The following is a 7901-nucleotide window of genomic DNA, read 5'->3' on the forward strand; positions in this document are numbered from 1 at the left end:
AAAAATAATCTTGTGAGTTCCTAGGGCATCAGAAAAGTTGGATCTTCTGTTTACAAAAAATGGTTTGATGTGAGGAAATAGCTCAAACTCTGACTCATGAGGATTTCCCAAATACCTCAAAATTTGAGATTTGATAATGACACAAGCAAAAAGAAAAATTAGTTTTCTTCATGTCCTTTAAAACATCAAAAATCCAGAATTGCACAAGATATCCAGGTGAATAAAGCAAATTTAAAAATTTGAGTTTAGTAGCCTCTGCAAAATCTATATAACCTGTTTTTCCCCTTCACTGCAGGTACTCAATCTGTGGCAAGGGAAGTCAACTTTTTTGTTTTTTAAAGATTTTTATTTATTTGTCAGAGAGAGCGAGCACAAGCAGGGGGAGCAGCAGAGGGAGAGTGAGAAGCAGGCTCCTCACTGAGCAAGGAGCCTGATGTGGGACTCGATCCCAGAACCCTGGGATCATGACCTGAGCTGAAGGCAGACGCTTAATGACTGAGCCACCCAGGCATCCCAGGGAAGTCAACCTTTTAATATTCAGAATCTAGATATTAACCTAAAGTTTCTTACAATGGCAGGTGGCTAGGTCCTTTTTGTTTTGTTGTTGCTAAAATTCTCACATAGGCTATATCTCAGAATTAAGCACATTGTCTGGAATGCCATTATGTAGTCATTCAGTGCCTGTTAAAGTCCAGGGACTCCTGTTGGCACTAAGAGCCTACCCTCATGGAGCTTAGATTCTAGTAAGTTCTAGGAGGAAAAAAAAGACCAAAAAACATATGTATAGATATATATGTGTGTAAGTATATATACATATTTATGTACTGTAATTATTTATGTTTACACATGTTACATACATGTATTATGTTTTATATACATATAGGCATATATTTACATTTATATACATGTATAGATGTGCGTATGTAAATGATATATACATATTTACATGTAAATATTTATGTGTACCTATATATACATATAAAACATGCCAAGTGATAAATGTTATGGGGAAAAATGGAATAGGGTTGGGGGAAAAGGAGTGCTTGGGCAAAGAGTTATATTTGATAGATTGGTCAGGGAAGGTCTCGGATAAGTTGATGTTTGATCATACCCATGAAGGAAGTGAAGGGAGTATCTGGGGAAGGTAGAGCTGTTGTGAGACAATTGAATATGTAGTCTGGAGTTCAAGGGAGAAGTCCAAGTTGAATACAATCAATTGAACAATATACACACAAAGAAATTATCTGAAATCATGAGACTCGATAAGATTATAAAGTATTCATGGAAAAGACCTAAGGACTAAGCTCTAGGCAACTCCAACATTTAGAAGTCAGAGGAATGCATCTGAATTGGTAAAGGAGAAGTCAAATTGTCACTCTGCACAGATGACATGATACTCTATGTGGAAAACCCAAAAGACTCCACCCCCAAATTGCTAGAACTCATACAGGAATTCAGCAATGTGACAGGATATAAAATCAATGCACAGAAATCAGTTGCATTTCTATACACTAACAATGAGACAGAAGAAAGAAATTAAGGAATCGATCCCATTTACAATTGCACCAAAACCCATAAGATACCTAGGAATAAACCTAACCAAAGAGGCAAAGGATCTGTACTCAGAAAACTATAGAACACTCATGAAAGAAATTGAGGAAGACACAAAGAAATGGAAAAACGTTCCATGTTCATGGACTGGAGGAACAAATATTGTGAAAATGTGTATCTACACATTCAATGCAATCCCTACCAAAATACCATCAACTTTTTTCACAGAGCTGGAACAAATAATCCTAAAATTTGTATGGAACCAGAAAAGACCCCAGATAGCCAGAGGAATGTTGAAAAAGAAACCAAAGCTGGTGGCATCACAATTCCAGGCTTTAAGCTCTATTACAAGGCTGTAATCATTAAGACAGCACGGTACTGGCACAAAAACAGACACATAGATCAATGAAACAGAATAGAGAACCCAGAAATGGACCCTCAACTCTATGGTCAACTAAGAACACCTAAGCACAACTTTCGACAAAGCAGGAAAGAATATCCGATGGAAAAAAGACAGTCTCTTCAACAAATGGTGCTGGGAAAATTGGACAGACACATGCAGAAGAGTGAAACTGGACCATTTCCTTACACCGCACACAAAAATAGACTCAAAATGGATGAAAGACCTCAACGTGAGACAGGAATCCATCAAAATCCTTGAGGAGGACACAGGCAGCAACCTCTGTGACCTCAGCCGCAGCAACTTCTTCCTAGAAACATCTCCAAAGGCAAGGGAAGCAAGGGCAAAAATGAACTATTGGGACTTCATCAAGATAAAAAGCTTTTGCACAGCAAAGGAAACAGTCAACAAAACTGAAAGACAACCAGTAGAATGGGAGAAGATATTTGTAAATGTCTTACCAGATAAAGGGCTAGTACCCAAAATCTATAAAAAAAAACTGATCAAACTCAACACCCAAAGAACAAATAATCGAATGAAGAAATGGGCAGAAGACATGAACAGACAGTTCTCCAAAGAAGACATCCAAATGGCCAAAAGACACATGAAAAAAAATGCCACATCACTCGGCATCAGGGAAATACAAATCAAAACCACAACGAGATACCACCACACCAGTCAGAATGGCTAAAATTAACAAGTCAGGAAACGACAGATGTTGGCGAGGATGTGGAGAAAGGGGAACCCTCCTACACCGTTGGTGGGAATGCAAGCTGGTGCAGCCACTCTGGAAAACAGTATGGAGGTTTCTCAAAAAGTTGAAAATAGAGCTACCCTACGACCCAGCAATTGCACTAGTGGGTATTTACCCCAAAGATACAAATGTAGTGATCTGAAGGGGCACCTGCACCCCAATGTTTATAGCAGCAATGTCCCCATAGCCATAGTCAAACTATGGAAAGAGCCCAGATGTCCATTGACAGATGAATGGATAAAGAAGATGTGGTATGTGTGTGTGTATATATATATATATATATATATATATATATATATATATATACACATACAATAGAATACTACTCAGCCATCAAAAAAAAAAATGAAATCTTGCCATTTGTGATGATGTGGATGGAACTAGAGGGTATTATGTTAAGTGCAATAAGCCAATCAGAGAAAGACAATTATCATATGATCTCACTCATATGTGGAATTTAAGAAACAAAACAGGATCACAGGGGAAGGGAGGAAAATAGAAAACAAAACAAAATCAGAGAGAGAGAGACAAACCATAAGAGACTCTTAATTATAGGAAACAAAGTGAGGGTTGCTGGAGGTGACGGGGTGGGGGGATGGGGTAACTGGATGATGGACATTAAAGAAGGCATGTGATGTAATGGGCAGTTCCCCTGAAATAATTTTTATGTTCTTGTGAGGGAAAAAAAGTAAAACCTATTTAATCTTTAAAAAAAAAGAAGTCAGGGGAATGAATATGAATAAAAAAATGAGACCAAGGAGAAGTGATTACTTAAGGAGGAAGAAATTAGCAAACTAATGCCCAAAAGCCAAGTAAAAAACTTGTTTCAAGAAGAGGGAATGAACCAGCTTTGTGAAATTATCTTGGGAGATAGCACATGGATTGAGACCTGAAGATGTGATTAGGCAATGTGGAGAACATTGATCACCTCAACAAGAAGTGTTTTGGTTAGGTCACAGAATGGAAAACTTTAATAGAATAGGTTAAATTTTTTTTAAAGATTTTATTTTTTTTATTATTTTAGAGAGGGAAAGAGAGAGAGCAGGGGAAGAAGCAGAGGGAGAGAGACAAGCAGACTGTGCTGAACACAGAGCTGGACCCAGGGCTCCATCCCACAACCCTGAGATCTTGACCTGAACCAAAATCAAGAGTCAGATGCTTAACCTACTGAGCCACCCAGACACCCCTGGAATAGGTTTAAGAAAGAATGGCAGTAGTACTTTTTAGTAGTTTTGCTGTATACTGAACAGAGAAACAGAGTGAAAGCTGGAAGTAGACATAGGGGGCCAAAGGTTATTTTTTTAAAGATAGGGATAATGTAGCCTATTTGTATTCTGATGGGATCACATTTTGAGAACTACTGATCTGTACTAATCAGTTCTAAAGATAAAGGTAGCTGAAGACAACTACAGTGTAATGTTTCTTTAATATGGACTAAAAAACTAACGAAGGATAGTTGGAAGAAAGGCAGGCAGGGACAAGGTGCCCTGTCCTAGGAGGAAAACTACCCTTAAAAGGAAAAAGACCCCATCCTGTTATTCTAGGCTTTATTCAATGCCCCAGCCTTGAATCTTCCTATTGGGAGGCCTTATAACTTGTATGTGACAGAAAGGAAGGGAATGGCCTTGGGCGTCCTAACCCAGGCCCAGGGTACCAGCTCAGCAGCCAGTGGTATGTTTAAATAAGGAGCTTGATCTGGTGGTCATGTGGCTGCATGCCTTAGGACAGTGAGGACTGCAACTCTCTTGATCTGAAACACCACCCTGGAAGGAGCCCTCCACCCTTTCCCACATGAAAAATTACCTGATAGGTAGATGAGCACGTGGACAAAAACCTGATTGGGTGACAGATACATGGAGGGTTAATCATTAAAACAGCCCACATGATAAAAGCCCATAAAACCCCCTAGATTTAACCACCAAATCAACAATCCTCTTGGGTCCCTTCCCTCTTCAGGAGCTTTGTACTATCCCTCAATAAACTTTGCTTTGATGCCCACCACTCGTCGTCTGATCTACCCTTTCATTCTTCGAAGCAGCATGACCAAGAACCACGGGCGCTAAAGGAAAAGAAATCTTGCAACAAAACTAAACCGCATAAAAAAGAAGCATGGATAGACCATATACAGAATTATTCACCAGCTTATAGTATATTTAGAACTAGGATACATAAGAACAACCTAAAAGAAGCATTAGAATTTGTACTGTAAAATATTAAATTCACCACTTTGTGAGATAAACTATGTAAAGCAGTACATTTTTGGAATATGCTAAAGCACACAAATAAATGAGTTTGTAATTTTTCCAAAAAGAAAGATGCCATTTCAGATAAGTTTGAACAACCAATTCTTGTAGAAAATATCTAAAGCACATTAGGTAAAACACATATACTTTAGGCAAACTTTCCTACCTTTACACGATTATCAGAATATTTGACATTTCACTTCCATTTTTTGACTCATCATTACTGGAAATAAAGCATGAACTCTCAGCTTCAAATAAAATGAACTTTATCCTCCCAAAGGAATATTTTACCGTTTTTTTTAGATCTTCTTTCTTTTAGCTATAAACTAAAAGACTATTAGAAATATAGTTTACACCATCAAAAATCTAATTAATATATCTCACCGAATAAGTTGATTGGTTTTTACCATCTATAATAGCTCAAAATTATTGCGAATTTACTATTTCTATTACTATACTGTTTGTTTTGTTTACTAAACAAAAAATATTTTATTTAGGTCACAAAAAGGCTAAAATGAAGTATAAATACTGTCAAAAGTAGTTCCCTGCAGAGACTATTTGAGATGGTCATAGAGTCATATGCCTTTAAACATTTTAGAAAGGGGAATTACATTTCAAAAACTGTGGACAATGGCAAAGAGAAGATGCTGGTAATCTGGTCATGATTTGAAGATTAAACTTGGTTTTACTGATGGCACATGAGAGTTAGTTCCAGTGAGGTATGTGTCAAAGGTTTATAAATAGAGGTAATTATCCTAAACATAGGAAGGAGGAAGCCTGTTGTGTAGAATTGGAGGCATGATGCCATGAAACATTCCATTCAAACTAATTCTCCTTGTTCTGATTCTGTGTGTTAAAAAATGGAATTCAACTGAGTAAATTTTCAAAGTTTAATTGGCTTTATTCAACAATTCATAAATCAGGCAGCATCCCATCTAGCAAGTAGAAAAGCTCTGAGAAGCTCTACAAAATGGAAGACTTTTAAAGGCAGAAACAGAGCAGGACAAAGAAACTTAAGAAAATTTAAAAAAAGGATCTTTTCAGGCAAAGTCACCTTCCTTTGGGAAAAGGATGGGGGTCTATTAAGCAATTTACCTCAGTAGTGCTGATCAGGAAATTCCAGATTGACTGGTTAAAGGTCAAATTCCTGCAATTGTATCTTAGTTTGCTGTCAGTGGGGGCAAATGACTCAATTTTTTTTAACTTTTTTCATTTTTTAAATTTTTATTTTTTATTACTTTTTAAAATTCCCATATAATTAACATAAAGTGTTATTATTAGTTTCAGGTGTACAATATAGTGATTCAACAACTCTACACATTACTCAGTGCTCATCATGATAAGGGTACTCTTAATTCCTTTCACCTATTTCACCCATCCCCCCATCCACCTCCCCTCTGTCAACTACCAGTTTGTTCTCTACACTTGTGTCTTTTTTTTTTTTGGTCTTTTTTTCTTTGTTCATTTGTTTTGTTTCTTAAATTCTACATATGAGTGAAATCACACAGTATTTGTCTTTCTATTTCACTTAGCATTATACCCTCTAGATCCATCCATGTTGTTGCAAATGGAAAAATCTCATTCTCTTTATGGCTGAGTAATATTCCATTGTAGATACCATACCATATCTTTTTTATCCATTCCTCTATCAGTGGATACTTGTGTTGCTTCCACATTCTGGCTAATGTAAATAATGCTGCAATAAACATAGGGGTGCATATTATCTTTTCAAATTAGTGTTATCATTTTCTTTGGGTAAATACTCAGTAGTGGAATTATTGGGTCATATGGTAATTCTATTTTTAATTTTTTGAGAAATCTCCACACTGTTTTCCACAGTGGCCGTACCAGTTTGAATTCCCACCAACAGTACCTGAGGGTTCCTTTTTATCCACATCCTTGCCAATAGTTGTTATTTCTTGTCTCTTGGATATCAGCCATTCTGACAAGTATAAGGTGATATCTCATTGTGGTTTTGATTTGTATTTCCTGGACGATGAGTGATGTTGAGCATCTTTTCGTGTGTCTGTTGGCCATTTGTATGTCTTCTTTGGAGTTATGTCTGTTCATGTCTTCTGCCTCTTTTTAATCTTGGAAATCTGGGATTGTGATACCTCCAGTTTTGTTCTTTTTCGAGAATGCTTTGGCTATTTGGGGTCTTTTGTGGTTCCACACAAATTTTAGGATTGTTTATTCTAGTTCTGTGAAAAATGCTGTTGGTATTTTTTATGGGATTGCGTTAAATCTGTAGATTGCTTTGGGTAGTATTGACATTTTAACAATATTTGTTCTTCCTATCTATGAGCATGGGATAGCTTCCCATTTGTTTGTGTTATCTTTGATTTCTTTCATCAGTATTTTATAGTTTTCAGAATACAGGTCTTTCCCCTCTTTGGTTAGGTTTATTCCTAAGTATTTTATTATTTTTGGTGCAATTGTAAATGGGATTATTTTCTTAATTTCTCTTTCTGCTACTTCATTATTAGTGTATAGAAATGCAACAGATTTCTGTACACTGATTTACATACTGCAACTCTCCTGATTCATTTATCAGTTCTAGTTTTTTGGTGAGTCTTTAGTATCATGTATATAGTATAGTATATATAGTATCATGTCATCTGTGTATAGTATCATGTCATCTGTGTATAGTGAAAGTTTTACCTCTTCCCTATCAATTTGAATGCCTTTCATTTCTTTTTCTTGTCTAATTGCTGTGGCTAAAACATCCAGTACTATGTTGAATGAAAATGGTGAGTAGATATCCTGTCTTGTTCCTGACCTTAGGGGGATAGCTCTCAGTTTTTCTTCATTGAGGATGATGTTAGCTCTGAGTTTTTTATAGATAGCCTTTATTATATTGATGTCTCTTCCCTCTAAGCCTACTTTTCGAGGGTTTTTATCATGAATGGATATTGTACTTTGTCAAATGTTTTTTCTGCATCTATTGAAATGA

Source organism: Zalophus californianus, chromosome 6 (genome assembly GCF_009762305.2).
Source record: "Zalophus californianus isolate mZalCal1 chromosome 6, mZalCal1.pri.v2, whole genome shotgun sequence".
Lineage (NCBI taxonomy): Eukaryota > Metazoa > Chordata > Mammalia > Carnivora > Otariidae > Zalophus > Zalophus californianus.